We start from the raw sequence: 19,914 nt of genomic DNA on the forward strand, positions 1-19,914 counted from the left end.
ATCGAAGTCTACTATGCAAATCCAATGTTTTTGAAGTCTGCTTCCATATAAGGTCGCTTCGACAAACACTATGGCCGCCTGGGATGCATTCAGGTCGCCACCATCTGCAGTAATTGAACCCGCGTCTTGTTTTCCCAGGGCAACTAGTTTTTGGCATTCCACTTCAAGTAGCGTACGGAAATAGCATTTAATTAATGCACCATACTGGAAGGCCAAGGCTCGGTACTGCGTAGCTCAACACACTTCACGGATGTGCGTGTGAGGACTACAACCTCGTGTGATGTTAACACCCTTTCGGCTGCAGACATTTATCACTGCTGCATGGGATTGGGCTGGACGACATAAAGCAAACTTCCCCATGAATGAGATAAATAGGTTACGCGATTATTTTCAGTACACACTGATCTAAGAGTAATGTTTGCATAGAGATGTCCATGTCATCAGATGTTAGCTAAAAATATAACGTGCAGTATTTTTTTCATATACAGTACCTATATAGCCGAGTTCCAAATCACAATATTGTTTTGATTTGGATAGCTATACTGTGGAGAAATTTGTAACATTTGTAGGATGGGAGGTAGGGAACAAACTTGTGTTACATCCTGGGAAAATAAGCAAAGTAAATGTACAGTCAATGACACTTCTATGTTGTAATGACCCTATTGACTTTCAATGAGGTCGTTTCAACCCAGAAAGGTCCATGACTGCGAGTCTCCAAACATCTGTTCGTTCCCACGCTATCGCTATTTGACCATTGCTGATGGTGAAATGGGTCCACTTTAACAATGTCTACTTTATGCTCGATTGCACTATTCGGGACTGGGACAGTTCAAAGTGGAATCAGAACCACTGTGGAATGCGTCTCCGCTGGAAATTTAACCGGAGACCCCTTGATCATAAGGCGACAGAGTTACCTACTAGCTTTCGGGGAACCCCCTCTCAGTAATGTGATTCATTTTTGACAACAATCTGAAAACCAACAAAGCTCACAAAGCGACGAACTGTAAGGACATGGCAGGTGATGTGGAGCTAGGGATGGCCAAACGGGATCCGGATCCAAAAGTTCAGGATCTGGACACGGATCCGGATCCGAGCGTTTCGGATCTCAATCCCATTTTAATATTACCACATATTAAAAGGTATTATGATCTTGGATTACAAAGAAATTTTTCATTAGTTAGTCCTACAAGATTTTTTTTTCAAGTGCTGTTCCTAAAATACGAGATTTTCGTACTTCGCTACGCATCGGCTAACACACTCGTGCACAAAAATAATCTTACTTGTTTAACATAAAATGTCAGAGGTGATTTTGTGAATGCCATTGAAACGAATATGTATTCATTCGAATGTATTGGAAATGGAAACACACATAAATGTGAGACATTCCATTCCAGGATGAAACCTTTAACACATTTAACAAGATAGAAATGTTATACAAAAATTATACAATTGTTCTACAGTTACAGTTTTAAAAATTAAAATAAAACATTATAATATATGCACACACACACACACACACACACTAACTATATATATATATATATATATATTAGCAGGTAACAATAAGTTATAAACACATTCTTACTTTCCAAAGAAGCGCGCATGTAGGATGGCCAAAAAATCCGGATCAGTTTGGATCCGGATCCGAAAAATTTTAGGATCTGGATCCTGTGGACACAATGGCCCTCAGCGAAGCGCCATCCTGGTGTCTGGGGTGCGTGATACCTGCGAAATCGTTAGTTATACTGCTTTGCAACGTTGGAAGCGGCTCCGGCGCCCACCCAGCGTCGAATAACATGGATACCTGGGGGAAACCCTGGGGGGTAAAGGCGGTCAGGGGCGTGATGCTGATCACATCAACCCACTCACGACCGGATCAAGAAAGTGTGAGGCGTTACCCCCACACCCCCTATACGCCTTCATGGCGTGGTGCTATGCACAGGGGAACACTTTACCTTTTTTTTTACCTTTGCTTTGCAAACATTATGAGTCTTGTTAAAGTAAAGGCTATTGCTTCAATAGAAATTATAGCCATTTCAGTAGCATACTTGGTGATAAATGGAAAATTTAAGTTGCAGTGATTGGAAAATTTCGGGTTAGATATTGCGAGAGGGTTTCCCCAATTACTTTTTCAAGTGGTTACTTATACGGGTTCGGTGTCTCGTGATTAGTGACAAATGAATTTGGACTTTGTTCTATGATGTTTCTATTTTCTGGAATTTCAGCGACTTATCCTGTGTCCATCTTCGCAGATCGCTGCTAAAATGTCCACTAAATCATCTGTAGATTTCTGGGTTAGGCTATATCAGGGGCCCCAATTCTATAAACCAAAATTAAAAAGTGATGAGACATTAAACGGTGATTGAGATTTTTCCCAAAGAGGACATGAATGAATTAATGAAATGCCTCGAGTGGCAAAACGTTCCACCAGGTACAGAGTTGTAAATTGTCCACAACTATTGAAGAATCGTCAAAAGTGATTTTACCTGTGAATCGTTTCCCCAATTGCAACTGAGAGACTGAGTATTTGTTAGTGTACGAAATGTTCACAGTTTGTATGTTACGCTAACAGGACAAGATGGAGTGGAGAGGTAAAAGCTTTGTCGTCGACTCTGTATTCGTTCGAGCTCTGTGTGCTCAGGGAATTTGGGGAAATCTCGCCCCCTGTTTGTCTCTTTTGGAACGTTCTAACCACTACGGGTCTATGGATAACACGACCTACACCTAATATAGTTCTTAACTCGTGGGTCTGCAGGCTGAAGAAATATTTCAATTTTGGCACATTCGCCAATAGGAGTGGAACTATGAGGTATTCTCAAGCCTCTAAGATTTTCTTGGTTTCACACACGGAGAATTATACGCGAGATGAGCCTCTTTCCTTGATTATTGTCCGGACATCTTCAGCTGAATGCAAGTCGGCTAGCGAGCGTACTAAAGTGCGCGTCAAATCTCCTGCATATGGCCTTGAACGGCTGAACAGCACCAGCGAATCACAGACGTGCGCCGTTGCCTAGTTCAGAATCTGTTCCACCTCGCCAGGTACACGATTTAGTGAGATTTCGACATGGCACCGCTGCAGTGCGCTGCTATTGGCTATCGCCATATGCAGGAGGTTTGATGCGCACTCTAGCAGTGTATAGCGTGAGTAAGAAGGTTAGGGATTGGTGCTGGGTTGGGATGACATCAGCGGCTCACTTGCTAATTGGCAGCTTCTGGAATTATGACTCGATCTCAAGCTTGAAATGCATAACAGCCAGAAGATACCGGTATTAACAAAAATATTACACTGTACAAGATACGATGCTTAATTCTCATGAATATTTATTTTTCTGTTCCCAATGGAGGAACTATCGGAGAACATTGAGACGTGGTAGGTCTCTGAAACAACAGAAACATAAAAACAATAGTTCCAAAATGTGTTTAAGATTAATTATGGAATATATGGGGCACATCCCCCTCCGAATAAGCCTTGTTTCCATATTTTAAAAAAACACTGAGTTGCTGACCAAGGCAGTTTATTAAGATGTAAAAACATTTAACATGTAACGTTTCAACCCTGAATCAGGGTCTTCCTCAGACGAAGAACTAAAGTAAAAAAAAATCTAGTTTAGTTCTTCGTCTGAGGAAGGCCCTGATACAGGGTTGAAACGTTACATGTTAAGTGTTTTTACATCTTAATAAACTGCCTTGGTCAGCAACTCAGTGTTTTTTAACATTTTCAAATAAAAACCGTGAAAAGCTCTGGAAAAACCATAGTGGTAAAAGTAAACCTTCCTTAATATGGCCCCTGGATTGCCATTTTTGACAGTGGAAATATTTAAATGTTCAAAATATTTTATTGTGTATTCCGCTCTCCTGTAAAGCAGCCATGTACTGTCCACCTTTACAATTTCAGCCACTCCCGAAAAAAAAAATCCTGCTACGCCAATGCAATTCTAGTCTTGCAAAATACTGCTTACGTAACTACGAGCATTACCATGGAGAGTTATCACTTTCTTCTTTCATTTACGTACGTCTTCTTCTATTTTTCTTTGGCATTCTTCGCCCCGAAGTACCAGTGGTCTGTGGAAATACTATCACGTCTCGTACCAGGTCGGTCCACTTATTATTCTCGGCGCTATAGAGACCATGAAAGATGTGTTGTTTTTTTTGCAGTCCATCGTACATCGTTGGGATTTTCAAAATGTCGTCGGTGGCAGGAAGATGACCAATCAGAAAGCAGCTCTCCGGAGATGCTGCTTCGAAGGTTAGTGTCCGTGGCAGAACTTGATTTGCCAAATAGGGCGCGCTCAAGGTCAGAATCGGCAACCGTCGGCGTACCTGAAGGTGAACAAAGGTCGTTCTATTCGTGTGTTTGTGTGCGTGTAATCTTACCGCATTATACTTTGGACCTGTCGGTGTTTAGTTTTAAGTTCTGTCGTCACGTAGCTTCGGTTACGCATTGTTTCCCAACTATCTTCGTCGTGACCGTGCCTCTTCTCTTTTAGGAGAAATATACTTTGCATATCTTCCGTCCTTGAAGGTTGGCAAAGGCAGCCGAAACCAGACACTAAAACAAAGACCGCAACCCTTTTTTTCTTCAACCACTGTATGGGAAGCGGAAATCATCGTTTAGCTACAACTTACGTGTGTTGTAAATTACAATAATCAACCATACGTAGTTATGTAGGGTGACCAGACGTACTTTTTTTTTTTTTTTTGAGAATGTTACTCTCTTTTAGAGGTTCATATAACAGTTGGGCTGAAAAGTTCGTATGCTGACTCATAGATGGCGTTACTAGAATTAAATCCATGTGATTTTTACTTAGTACTAACCTTCAAAAGATACGTGTATAAATTTCACAGCTGCTGGATAATTAGTTCGTGAGATATAGTATTGTGAGTGAAGCAGCTTTTGTTATTGTGAAAAAATGGATAAAAAAGAATTTCGTGTGTTAATAAAGCATTGCTTTTTGGCGAAAAAAAATACTGTTGAAGCCAAGGCTTGGCTTGATAAACATTATTCGGACTCTGCACCAGGAAAATCAACCGTTGAGAAGTGGTTTGCTAAATTTAAACGAGGCGAAATGAGCATCGAAGACGATGCACGCAGTGGACGCCCCAAAGAGGCTGTTACCGACGAAAACATCAAAAAAGTCCACAAAATAATTTTAAATGATCGTAAAGTGAAGTTGATCGAGATAGCTGAGACTTTAAAAATATCAAAGGAACGTGTTGGACATATTGTGCATGAATATTTGAACATGCGAAAGCTGTGTGCAAAATGGGTGCCGCGCGTGCTCACAATCGATCAAAAGCAACAACGTTTTGATGATTCGGAGCAATGTTTAGCGATATTCAACCGTAATAAAATTGCTTCCCCATCCACCATATTTTCCAGATCTGGCCCCCAGCGACTTTTTCCTGTTTGCAGACCTTAAAAGAATGCTCGCTGGAAAGAAATTTAGCACTGATGAAGAGGTAATCGCCAAAACTGAGGCCTATTTTGAGGCTAAAGAGAAATCGTACTATAAAAATGGCATCGAAAAATTGTATGACCGCTATAATCGTTGTATCGCCCTCGAAGGCAACTATATTGCATAATAAAATCGAATTTTGTCAAAAAAATATTTTTTACTATGTTAGCCTACGAACTTTTCAGCCCAACTGTTACTCTATACTCTTTTCAATTTGCAAAAATTCCCCAAATATACTCTTTTCCTTGCTATTTCATTCATTATTTTACGCGTAAAAATGCCTTAAAATCCACAGAACGGAAAACGTCAAGATGTCAACAAACTGAAGTATTTACTCCTTGACTCAAGAATTTCCTATGAACAATTTCAAGTGTCATTTTCATATTCCATCAACAAGCAAAACATATTTCAAATTCATTGGAATTCAATGATAATGATTAGGGCTGAGCTGATACCACTTTGAACCGATACTCTTACCGATTCCCACCGATACCGAAACTTGAAAATTGCAATAATTAAAATTTGTTCAAAATATTGATCAATATTGGTGTGTAAATATTCTCCTCCAATTATATGCATCAACATACCAAGAAATTTGCTTGAGAATATTCAAGAATTGCATCAGAATATTAAAATAGATATTATGTAGTCACAAAATATAGTTTTTTGTGCAAAATTAGTGTAAAATAAAAAGGAAGTTTTAATTTTGCATAATTTCCAGGATAATAAGACTGTCAAGAAGTCGCGCGGGATTTTTGCGGACCCCGTGAAAGAGCAAAATGCATGCTCACCTTGAACCTATAGACTATACTCTTTTTGGTCAACAAATATCTGGTCACCTAGGTTATGGACACTTTTTGTTGGTATTAAGCCCTCATTTTGTCACATTTTCCTACCTTTGATGTTCTTTTTTTAGGAATACTGGGCCAAAAGGGGGGTTATAGCCCCCCTCTCGGGCACGCCACTGACCAAACGCAATGTTCGAATTGAAGAAAATGCAGAGGGGCGGGGTTGAGTTACCATTCGAGTAGGCTCATTTCGATAAGTGACCGACTACTGGGGGGCCGTGGGGGGGCAGTTGCCCCCCCACTTTTTGCTCCTGATCTATGGCCTCTTAATGCTAAGCCTTGCCTACCAGGAAGAAGTAAACTATCCTTGTGCCCTCCTTGCATTTTGCTGTTTCGACCGAACATAAAATAAAATGCATCTAAAATATGCACATTCAGAAAGGGGGAGTTTCTTTTCCTGGTTGGGAATGAAAATATAAATATAGAGCCGGAATGGAAAAAGTAGAAGGGGGAAAATTCCCTGCCCCCCCCCCCCCCCCGCCCCTTCAATTCGAACACTGACAAATCACCAAAATCAATGGATTTCGATGGAGGCACATTTCATAGTGGTTGAGATTCCACCTCTAACCAGATCCGTAGCAAGGATTTAATTAATTTCGGTGGTGGGAGGGGGTATTCATCCCTTATTGCCATCTAAAGGCGAAAACGCTGAGAGGTTAGAAGCCCTATAGATGAATTTCTCAGTGTATTGCAACTTATTATACAAGTCTTCACTGCTGCTAGGGAAGTAAAAATAATTACCACTACGTATACACTATTTAAATTAGATTTTTGTAAGATTTCGGGAGGGGGGGCTTCAGCCCCCTTAACCCTCCCCCTGACTACTTGCCTGCCTCTAACTGTATGCCTAGTCCAAATCAGGGTGCGAAATCACTGCAGATTGGTGGGGGGGAGGGAGCAGACAGACAGACAGATACACATACACACACATACGTATATATGTATAATGCCATTAAATATGTGTCAATTATTAAATAATCAAATTATATTATAAAATATACAGTATATTATATCGACTGTATTTCATTCAAAATGTAATTGCAAATTGAAGATTTTAATGTACTACTGATGCTATGAACAATGATTTGCGTAAGGGAGGAGGGGCAGAAATTAGAGACATTAAGAAGATAATAGTTTCCTGTATAAAATTCATATATAAGTACTATTACGTGTTTTATTAATATATTTATATACTTCGTGGTTGCTAACGAAAGGCGATGAGAAATGGAGAAGAAATAAGTCGGTCTAATTTCTGTGTTCTGGGGATTGTTGGCTGGATTCAGTTTCCTAAGAGATGAGGCTCTTTGTTGTCCGTTATGTTATCGATATTATTCCAGTCAAGTATATTTGAATCCCAAACTAATTGTTTATGTCCGTTGTTAAAACAAAAACTTTCCCCCCGGATGAGTTTGATGGGGGAGGGGAATTTCAGGACAAGATCGTGGGGGGAATTCCTCCCAGCCCCCCCGTAATTTCGCACCCTGGTTCAAACTGCGTGAGCATAAAATGGACTTACACCCAGAGGCACCAACTTAAGATAATTTTGGAGGGGCAAGATCTGCATAAGCAATACTTTATATTTGTAAATGTACATAAAATGTGTCCTACGTGAATTTGGTGGGGGAGAAAGTGCCTTGCCCTCCCCCAAGTCTGCGCCTATGCTTACACCAGTGCCGTATTCTGAAAATTTGACCTGCTTTTCCGGAACAATTCTTATTTATTGCATATTAATTACACTCCTCATCTATATTAATTAAATAATAGAAATAAAATCAGAAATCCGACTTCTTCAAATTTTTAGTCAATTTCCAAATTTTTCATAAAATTTCCCTTTTTACCTAAATTGTACCTGGATTTTCCAGCGCGGCACAGAAATCACGAAGCAGTGTTCTGCCGACACTCTTTTCAGCGCATTCTTATAGTTTCAGCTATAAAAGGGGTTAAGTAATGTAATTCTATATATTTTTTTAAAAAAAATGTGCTTTCATGAGCGCCCATATATAATTCTAACTTCGTAGGTTCGACTCTTTCTACTCCCTAAAGGAAACTGCACTCCATGTCCTTATACATAATTATTTCACGTTCGAAACCAGATTAAAAATTTGACATTCTAGCGCGATGGGAACGAAGTTGTTCTTGTGCAGATAAAGTTTGGATTTTTCGAAGTGAATTACACGTAGCTCGCTGGTTTACGTAAAAGAAATCATGCTCTTTTTTTTTTTTTTTTATGGCTGTGGCGATGCTTTCCTGCTTCTCTCCAGTGAGGATCATATCACTGCTTCGTGATTGGCCCTTTTTTCCCTTTAAACGCCGCTAAAATAGCTGAGGTCGTGCGTGTACAAGCACTTTGAGACTTCCGGCAACGAATCCTCTACGGTCGCCACGCCTCCGCTAACCTATTTCGCTGGAGACGGCTACCGTAAACTTTCTACCAGTCATTGGTTCTATTGAAAGTGAAGAATTCGCCGATAAAAGTGGCACAAAACGCATTTGCAACAGTTGCAGCGCCAGTGCTTGTACATTTGAGGAAAATAAGTTTCCTGTCATTTCGATGATGTTTCATTGCTTCAAGAAATTCTTTCCAAAATAAAATTAGTTGATTTGAATTTCTTCTAAGCTTTGAAATTGAAAGATATAACAGGATGCACATAGAAAAGTAATTGCATTAGTTCATATTTGCTTTTAATGTAAGTTATGGCACTGCTATTCTGATAATTTCTTAATCAGGGTGCCTGCCAGTTAATAATGTCAAAAAAGTAAATAATTCAATAACTAAGTAGTCAAGAAAGTCAAGAAATTATGCTTGTGGTCAAGAATGATTGCTATATTTTACAGTATAGTGAATTTACATTGTTACATACCTGTAGTATGGTTTGATAAAATTGAATAAATCTGAAGTTGTATTGAGTTGTGGTTAAGATTTGTTAACCTTGTTTCTTAAAAATTACATACTTTTATGTGTGAAGTTTTGTAAAAGCATTAAACAAAGTAATGTGGCCATTCCCCATCCAGGATGAAGTCGGAAGCATTAATTTTTACATGCATTAATAACACTGGGGAACAAAAAAAAGATTTTATTTTGTGGCATAAAGTTTAATAACAGTTTCAGCACACAAACAAGCTGTGATTGCCAATTGTATTATTGGTCCAGTTGAATTGACTCCAGTTATAAAAATAAACACACCATGGAAAATGTATGAGGTAAAATTACTCCACGCTTTTCTCGGTAATATCAAAATTTGATAATGGGCTGAAATTCCCATTAAGAAACTTATTTGTAAATTGTTGCTAGGCAACTTATGAAGCATTGCTAGGCAATATAGCTCTTAACGTTGAATTTTGTAGATAACTAAGCGTAATGCGTTTAATGTGAATACATTGGAAATATGAGTTCCTCACGTAGAAAGTGTTTCAATAACCCAAATGTTTTTTGCTATATATGTGGAATATATTTTTCCATCAGGATATAAGGATAATGGAAGAAAGGTACCAGGGACGGTGGGATCGCCACATGATGGCCGACTACTGTTGGAGCTTACAGAGGGATTGTCCTAAAAAGCAATACAGCAGGAAATCGTATAGAAAACGTTTCACATAGTTTGTTTCTTCATTGTGTACATATTTTCTTAATTATTATGATCATAGGCCTATATAAATTTATTTTTATAATAATGATTGTAATCACAAAAAGAAATATTAAATTGTTGTTGGAAGTTCATTTGTATGTATGTCTTATGTTTCCGCCATTTTGGTTTTGTTGCATTTATTTCATAAATTAGAGCTAATTCAGGAAATATATTATTATATCATTATTCAGCAGCATGAAATCGCCCTAAATTAGCTCTCAAATACTGTGCCGCAATTTCACTGTTCCTCGGTGTAATTAAAGGAAGTGTAAATCTCTTGTTAAAGTACAGATTCAGTTTTCATCTTAACCGACCTTATGGTAGGGGTTTTTAATTTAATAAAAATATATATTTTCTTAATTTCCAACTATGCCTAATAAATGTTAAGAAAAAGGTCAAGAAAAAGTCAAGAATTTTGGATTTGTTATTTTGGTACACACCGTGTTAATTGATAATTGCCTTTTCTTTTCTCTGCAAGTTTGTCCTGTAGTCCCTTTATCTGTGTCTTCATTGATTCACTCTGCACTTTTGTCTTCTACATTTCTCCTCAATACTGCTGCCTCTTATTAATATAGAAAAAATATTCAGTATTTATGATTCTTATACCACAATAATAATATACAGGGTATTGCAATTAAACCTGGACCGTTTTTAAATACAAATACAAACAAATGCCTTTCATGCAAGGAAGTCAATTTAATATATGTAGTACTACATCTCAAAGCATTTTAGGAAAATAACATGAGTGGCAGTTTCACGCAGTTTCTTGACAAGGACAGTTCATTTTTTAATAGCACACCTGTGAGGCGCGGCAACTGAATCGGACAGTTTTTAAATCAAAACTGAACGGACGTTGCTCGAGGTAGGGACATCATTTTATGGGCATCCGTAATGAAAAGAACACCTTGTGGACATCGTAAGGTTCGAAATCCCAAGAATATCGAACTAGTTAGGGTCTCTGCTTGAGGAGTCAATCAAAAAATAAACCGTTCTTGTCAAGGAACAGAATGTAACTGCGTCTCATGTTATTTTCTTAAAATGCTTAGAGATGTAGCACAACGTGTATTTAATTAACTTCGTTGCATGAATGAATGTTGTTTTTATTTGTATTTAAAAACCGTCCAGGTTTAGTTGCCAGACCCTGTATAATGAGTAGACCTCGGATTTTTAGGTTCTAAAAAGTGTGCTTTTAGGTTCCTAAAATAGACTTTAAAAATCCTAAAATAGGTTCTAAAAATCCTAAAATAGGTTTCAAAAATCCTAAAATAGGTTCTAAAAATCCTAAAATAGACTAAAAATTCTAAAATAGGTTCTAAAAATCCTAAAATAGACTAAAAATTCTAAAATAGGTTCTAAAAATCCGAAAATAGACTAAAAATCCTAAAATAGGTTCTAAAAATCCTAAAATAGGTTTTAAAAATCCTAAAATAGACTAAAAATCCTAAAATAGGTTCTAAAAATCCTAAAATAGGTTCTAAAAATCCTAATAGACTAAAAATTCTAAAATAGGTTCTAAAAATCCTAAAATAGGTTTTAAAAATCCTAAAATAGGTTCTAAAAATCCTAAAAATTCTAATATAGGTTCTAAAAATCCTAAAATAGGTTTTAAAAATCCTAAAATAGGTTTTAAAAATCCTAAAATAGGTTTTAAAAATCCTAAAATAGGTTTTAAAAATCCTAAAATAGGTTTTAAAAATCCTAAAATAGGTTCTAAAAATCCTAAAATAGGTTCTAAAAATCCTAATGTAGGTTTTAAAAATCCTAATGTAGGTTGTAAAAATCCTAATGTAGGTTGTAAAAATCCTAATATAGGTTCTAAAAATCCTAAAATAGGTTCTAAAAATCCTAAAATAGGTTCTAAAAATCCTACAATAGGTTCTAAAAATCCTACAATAGGTTCTAAAAATCCTACAATAGGTTCTAAAAATCCTAAAATAGGTTTTAAAAATCCTAAAATAGCTTCTAAAAATTCTAAAATAGGTTTCAAAAATCCTAAAATAGGTTCTAAAAATCCTAAAATAGGTTCTAAAAATCCTAAAATAGACTAAAAATCCTAAAATAGACTAAAAATACTAAAATAGGTTCTAAAATCCTACAATAGGTTCTAAAAATCCTAAAATAGGCTTTAAAAATCCTAAAATAGCTTCTAAAAATTCTAAAATAGGTTCTAAAAATCCTAAAATAGGTTCTAAAAATCCTAAAATAGGTTCTAAAAATCCTAAAATAGACTAAAAATACTAAAATAGGTTTTAGAAATCCTAAAATAGACTAAAAATCCTAAAATAGGTTTTAAAAATCCTAAAATAGGTTTTAAAAATCCTAAAATAGGTTTTAAAAATCCTAAAATAGGTTCTAAAAATCCTAAAATAGGTCCAAAAATCTTGAAGATAATACTGTGAAAATGGGACACCTATATCCTGAAATACGCACTATCTTGCATAACGTTATGTGTATTGCCTAACCCTACGGCGATGGTACAACTTTCCCTTGGAAAATTAAAATCCACTCTTCGACGTATAGTTAGGCAACGATCTTTTTTCATGTTATCCAGAGTCAAACTCCGCAATTTTGCCTGTGAGGATCATCGTATATGCTGAGAATAATCTTTTAACAAAAGCATAGTCAGTGGTGCAAACTTCAATGCTGAAATGTTAGCTTGCAAGAAGTGAATGCCACGAAGCACCGAAGTGACGCGAAAGTGAGCAAGACCACACAGATCAGAAGTTTCCACTGAGCTGTACAGGTAACAGTGGCACCAGATATTTCGCTTTGTTTAGAGCTTTGAACTTGTAGGAACGGAAATCAACAGTGTTTCAAACACGTTCGTCACTGAATTATTTCGTGACCAAACAAAGCTTATGCCTCTGTGTGACATAAAAATCCCTGTAAAACCTTTAAAAATATACAAAAACCTAAAAAAAGGCTTGATTTAGGCGCATAAACCTAAATTAGGTTCTAAGAAACGCTGACAACTTATTTCTTACATACCTGTAAAGGAAGAAATAGGTTAAAAACCTAAAATCCGACGTCTAATAATGAGCAATTACACATACATTAAAGTTAAATGCATAAGAAAATATATGAGAAAAGTTTGTTAACCGTGGGTAAACGCGGCAACATGAATACGCCACTGTATGTTATGTAAGCTCCTTTCATGCAGTCTTTGTGCTTGGTGCAACAAGCACCACTCTTAAATACTAAAGTTGACGCACGTAATTTAAACTCGCTCTTTGCGCGTCCAGTAAGTGCTTTCTCGAGTTGTAACGCTCTCACTTGATGTACAGATACCATGTCGACGCCATGTTTCTTTTGCATTTCATTGCCTTTATCGAGAGATCACCATGCTGCCCTCGCAAGCAACATAGGTCGGGATTACAGCAATGTGCATGCACGGTCGTGTCGTCGCTGAACACAATTTTCCACTTGCCAAGTGTATCGTCCCGACAGATAACTCCTTGCAAATGGAGCGATTGTCTTTTGTCACGAATCACATGCAGTCTGCGCCAGTGATGCCAAACGTAGGCCTGCGTAGGGACAGATTTTGCCAAATGAGATAAAACGTAGGGACTTTTTTCAATGTTGGAAAATAACATTATATTGTGCAAAGGTGCAAATCTCCATCAGAATTTAGGAACATGTTATCGGTTACCAAGAACTTTGAAGGCAAGTTATTTTTTTAAAAACATTTCCACTCTCGCGAAAATAGTGCTACCATTACCACATTCTAACGTAGAAACGGAAAGAATATTTTCAATGTTAAGTGATACAAAAAAAAAAAAAAAAGGATAAATAAAATGGGACCAGAATTGTTAAATTCTTTGCTAGTGATAAATTCTTCCCTTAAGGCACGTGAAGAAGACTGCAACAAATACAGCATCTCCAACCAACATCTATCTCTTCACAGCAGCAGCATGTATGACTTCAAATAACATAATCAACAGTAAACGACTCAACGTTATTCATAAACTGTGGAAGCATCGAGCAGAAAGATTTGGTAAGAAAATGTATATATATATATATATATATATATATATATATATATCTTCTGATCAGCTTTACTGAGCGTAGGGATATTTGGTCAGTTGTAGGGACATTATGACTACGTCTGTAGGGACATTGCCGAAAAGTGGTTGGCAACACTGGTCTTCGCCTTGCAGCAGTCTGTCCTCCCTTTGCAACACTACTTACTTTGTGTTTATGGCAAACTGTGCAAAAGTCTTGCATGTTAAAAGAAAAAAAGACCTGCACATTGGCAGACGATGCCAGTGAAGCCAGCAACGTGAGTGTGCAATATTCTTCAAATGGCGCAGTAGGACGTCATACTTCAATTATATCAAGGAATAATAAGTTAGGCATGATTTCAGCATTTTTATTGGTGGTCACACGAAGGGTTATTTGTAGGGTTTTTAAAGGTACAGGAATTTTAAATAAATTCAATTCCGGTCCAATTTAAATTGTGCGAGAAAAAAGTTTCCGGTCCTGCAGCGGAACCATAACAACCTTGGTTATTTGTTTAAATAAAAACACTTATAAAGACGCATAATCTTTCAGATGTATTTTTTTTTTTTTTTTTTTTTTAGTTAAACACGTACATTTTACAAATACAACAGCTGAAAAAATCTATCTGTATTAGTATTATAAGGAAAGATTCAGCACAGAGATTAGCAATCTTGTTTCGAAGAGACCAAAATTCTGTATTACAGTACCACATGGATACGTGCAGGAGCAGAGGTTGAAATACAAGTATATTTGGGAATTCCATGAGCAGTGAAACAGAAAAGCCAAATTCTCAGATGCATTTAAAAGTCTATTGTGTTTACTGTGCTATATATGACTGACTTATGGCGTTTAACTTAAACAGCTGTTTGACACAAATTATACAAGGATGACATGTAATTTACAGTTACACAAAAACATATACTTAATGAAAATACACACAAATAAATGCATTTACATATTGTACATTGATTAGTATCCTTCATATAACTATTGTATTGCATTAAGAGAAAATGTAAATATCTTCTGTTGTTCAATACTAGAATTGCAGTATATAAGTGTTTTTAGTTTATAATGAATAATGTTGAGCTTGTGTTGTAACATTTGTTAAGACATATGAAACATCTTGTACTGTACGTACAAGTAATTTAGAAATAAACGGTAATGATAAGAGACTTTAATTTATTGTACTAATATATTATGATACTCATAATAGAACTTGCGAAACCAGGATTTTTAAATTCTCTGTATTCTCATTATATTATTCATAGTGTTCTGGTGTTGCTACATGCAAATCTATGACGTGGAACTTAATAGTATATCGTGAAAGGTGCAATCTTTTAATTAAGAAGAATCATAAACACGAAATTACATCGCTAATAGTTGAAAATTGAGTTTTCCAAGTATCTGCAACGGAGGCTTTCTTAAAATGTACCAGTTACGATTGGATAATTGGTTCAGTGACATTCAGTGACTTGTGTATCGAATCACGCTGCTTACGAAATGTACTTTCCCTCGTGTCAATAAAATAATGCATTTGTCTAAGTAATTTCAAATCAACCTGCCAATATTTCAGGTTGCTGGTTGGCTGTTAAGTTTTTACCACCATTCCTTAATCTGCCTTGCTAATACGAACCCGTGCAAGCTGAGTGGAATATTCCACTTGATCCTTCGCTCGATGCTTTAGTGTTTCCTGTAGCTGTCAACAACTCCGGACTACACGCACACCACATGCATGATCGGGAGAGTTTATACGTGTATACACATACCAGCGTCAGAACTGAGCGTATGTATTCGTCGGAACTAAACTTACACCATCCCAATCTTCTATTAGACAGGAAAATAATGAATTCTAACTATAGTGTAAAATGAACTTGGAGTTGAACGGCATTGGGAGTGTCACTATCCACCTTAGCGACCCCGAAAACGATGGATTCCACAGTAATATCGGTCGTTTTACATGTCACCCCTTTCCACCCCTACCCCTAGGGGTGCCAATGTAACTAATTTTATTTACAGGTAAATGTCATTGTGAATGTCACCAATTAGCTAAGAGACTCCGAAAAGTATGGATTCGACACTAATGTAGGTCATTTTAGGCATTTTATTTTTCACCCCCTTTCACCCCCCCCCCTTGCCGATAAGTGATGAACTTGGAGTTGAACGGCATTGGAAGTGTCACTGTCTATCTTAGCGGCCCCAAAAACTGTGGATTCCACACTAATATCGGTCGATTTCGATTACTTTAACATGTCACCTCTTCACCCCACCCCTAGGGGTGCCCGGGTGTCCTGAAGTTGAATAGCATTGGGGGTGTCACTATTCATCTTAGTGACCCCGAAAACTATGGATTCCACATTAATATTGGTCGTTTTCGATTATTTTTACATGTCACTACCCTTTCCCACCCCCACCCCTAGGGGTGCCAGGGGTGTCTTACCCCCACAGTATTTCTTTCCAGATTGTAAGTCATATGTGTACCAAGTTTGGTCATCGTGACTGTTACCAATTAGCTTAGCGACTCCGAAAACTATGTATTCGACACTAAACTAGGTCATTTTTTACATTTTATTTTCACCCCCTCTCACTCCCCATGCCGATAGGCGATGAACTTGGAGTTGAACGGCTTTCGGAGTGTCAGTATTCAACTTAGCGACCCCGCAAATTATGGATTCCACACTAATATAGTTCGTTTTCGATTATTTTTACATGTCACCCCCTTCCCACCCCCACCCTTAGGGATGCCAAGGGTGTCGTACCCCTACAGTATTTTTTCCCAGATTGCAAGTCATGTGGTTGAAATCTCTCCAGGCGTTGGAGAGTTATGCCGGAACAAACACACACACACGTCCATTTTTATATATAGGTATATAGATAGATAAATGGGTTTATATATATTGAATCGTGGTCATATTTTCATGTTTTTTTAACGTCTCAAGGGGAAAGTTGATCGTGTAACGAACACACGCGTTATTATGTTCTTCGTGTCTTATTTTAATATCAGATACCTAAAAGGATTTGTGCCTGTTGCATCTTGTTCAATACATTCAAATTCAGATGACCAACTATCTCATCAAGACGACAATGGTGACATCTTTTCCGGCTACGAATTCAGCCGTGTTTTCGATTTCGTCCATATCTACGTCAGGTCGGGTCGCCTCGGGAAGGGGGACTTCATCCTTGGCCCCTACCAGTGGCGGCGATTGGGTTCCAAAACTGGGGGGGATCAAGGATAGATTACTTACCCTTGGTAGATAAGGTTTACCATAGTGCGTGGGCAAAAGTGGCAAAAAGTGGGGGCAACTGCCGCCACGCTCCCCGTAATCGCCGCCACTGGCTCCTACCTACTACAAAGGGGCCTCCACTAGGAAGGAGAGAAGAGCCGCACTATACAGGGTGTTTCCGGGCTAATGATACAAACTTTCAGGGATGATAAAGAAAGGCACCTGTATCAATTTGAGATAAGGAACCCTGGTCCGGAAACGACTTAGTCGAAAGTTATAAGCGAAAATCGGTGTATGAAGATGTAATACTTTTATTACCTGCACAAGTTTCACAAGCAAGAGGGGGTCCTGTTCCGTGGCCAGCTCGATCACCTGATCTGACCCCACTTGATTTCTTCTTGTGAGGTCATGTGAAAAAGTCTTGTGTATGAGACACCTGTCGAGACTGAAGAGGATCTCCTGGCAAGAATTCTCGCTGCCTGTGACATTGCTCGAACGACCCCGGGGTTGTTCCAACGCGTACGCCAGAACTTTGTGCAACGATGTCCTGCCTGCAGCAAAGCTGGGGGACGCCACTTTGAACAACTGTTGTGAATGTAGCAGCTTGTGAAACTTGTGCAGGTAATAAAAGTATTGCATCTTCATACACCGATTTTCGCTTATAACTTTCGACTAAGTCGTTTCCGGACCAGAGTTCCTTATCTCAAATTGATACATGTGCCCTTCTCCATCATCCCTGAAAGTTTGTATCATCAGGCCAGAAACACCTTGTATAAAACTTACATACTGCTACGAGAAACAATCATATGACAAAATCTCAACAGTCATGCCAGGTGATAAGTGGTTCGGATCCCACTTTAAACTGTAGGTCCAGTCCCGATTAGCCTTACTGTGCATAAAATGGACTTAAAACACCAAATCAACCAACCAATCATGCCAGGTGATATAAATTTTCATACACTCATACACACGCGCGAGCATATGAGTTCTTCGAGTTGCTGTAGATCCTCGAAATGTATAAATATCCTCCATAAGGTATGATAGAAGTAATAATTTATGTCGGCGTTTCGTTAAAAAACGCAACAACTGATGAAGTTTTATAATGCGTAAAAAAAACTTTTTTGCTTGTTGGAACCTATTTTAGGTTTGTGCACCTAAATCAACCATTTTTTTTAGGTTTTTATATATATTTTAAAGGTTTAACAGGATTTATATGTCACACAGAGGCATTTTCTTCGTTTGGTCACCAAAAAATTTCAATGACGAACGTGTTTGAAACGTTCTCTCAGTCAATTTCCCTTCCTCCAAGTCTATGGTGTTTTATGAAAGCTGATATCAAAGCAAAATGTATCTCGCCACCATTACCAGCACAGTCCAAAATGCAAACTTCTCATCCATGCGGTCTTGTTCACTTTCGCTCCAGTTCGGTGCATTGTGGCATTCATGCCTTGCGAAGTAATGTTTCAGCATTCAAATTTGCATCACTGACCATGTTAATGTTGAAATATAATTGTTAGCATCCCTAAATAATCCTCACAGACAAAAGGCGGAGTTTGACTGTGGATAACATGTAAAAAGATTGTTGCTTAACTAAACGGCGAAGGGTGGATTTTAATGGTAACTTCTGCCATCGCCGTAGGGTTAGGCACCACGCATAACGTCATGCAAGATAGTGCATATTTCAGGATATAGGTGTCCCATTTTCATTGCCGGTGAATATACCTATTCAGCATTTTTCCGGAATTTTTAACTATTTTAAGGTTTTTTGAACATACTTCAGGATTTTTCAAGCCTAACTTAAGATTTCTAGCACCTATTTTAGGATTTTTCGAACTTATTTTAAGGTTTTTCGAACCTATTTTAGGATTTTTAGAGCCTACACACAGAAAACTAAATGCATCATATCGATTGATGCACCAGAATGCATCGATTGATGCAATAAAGTGTGTTTTGTGGCTTCTTCAAAGAATCAGATTCACATTTGATGCATTTGGATGCATTTTTTTGTATGTCGTGAAAGAAACACCGAAGTGCATCATTTGATTCAAGTGAGGCTTTATTACAGTCGAGATGCACTTCAATGCATCAGTTGATGTTCTTTGATGCACCTTCCTGCATCTTTTTGGATGATGCACTTAAACGTTTGGTCTGAGCTACAGAGTTTATTTAGCTCACTTGAATCAAATGATGCACTGTGGTGTTTCATTCACGACATACAAAAATGCACCCAAATGCATCAAATGTGAATCTGATTCTTTAAAGAAGCCACAAAACACACTTTAGTGCATCAATCGATGCATTCTGGTGCATCAATCGATATGATGCATTTAGTTTATTTAGTGTATTTTAGGAATCTAAAAAACCGACAACTAGTTATAACGACCAATATTGAAGAAAGGGTCGCAGTTGTGCCCAGACCTACTTGAAAAATAGTACAGTAGCAGCAGTGGCGTGCCCAGGATTTTCAAAAGGGGAGGGTTATGTATACTTTTTATTGGTAGTTAGCCATCATTTTGTCATATTTGCCTACCATTGAAGTTTTTTTTTTAGGAATACTGGCCAAACGGGGGGTGGTTATAACCCCCACCAACCCCCCTTGGGCACGCCACTGAGTAGCAGGACATGGCTACTCCATCACACAACACCCGCAGATAATTTACTTGCTCTTTAGTTTAACCGTAATGAGGCAGATGAATTGACAGAGGATGGAATGAAGTTACTAGAACTTGGAAGAAAGGGTCTGTGGCCTTCGTTAAAAGCACAT

The 19,914-nt window shown here is 37.8% G+C and overlaps 1 protein-coding gene across 1 annotated transcript in view; it reads left to right on the plus strand.

Annotated features, from left to right (window-relative positions):
- The window catches only part of conu (Rho GTPase-activating protein conundrum), a 327,867-nt gene that overhangs the window by 169,016 nt on the left and 138,937 nt on the right, over positions 1-19,914 (plus strand). The window lies entirely within an intron of this gene.

Source organism: Lepisma saccharinum, chromosome 29 (assembly GCF_977018435.1).
Source record: "Lepisma saccharinum chromosome 29, izLepSacc3.1, whole genome shotgun sequence".
Lineage (NCBI taxonomy): Eukaryota > Metazoa > Arthropoda > Insecta > Zygentoma > Lepismatidae > Lepisma > Lepisma saccharinum.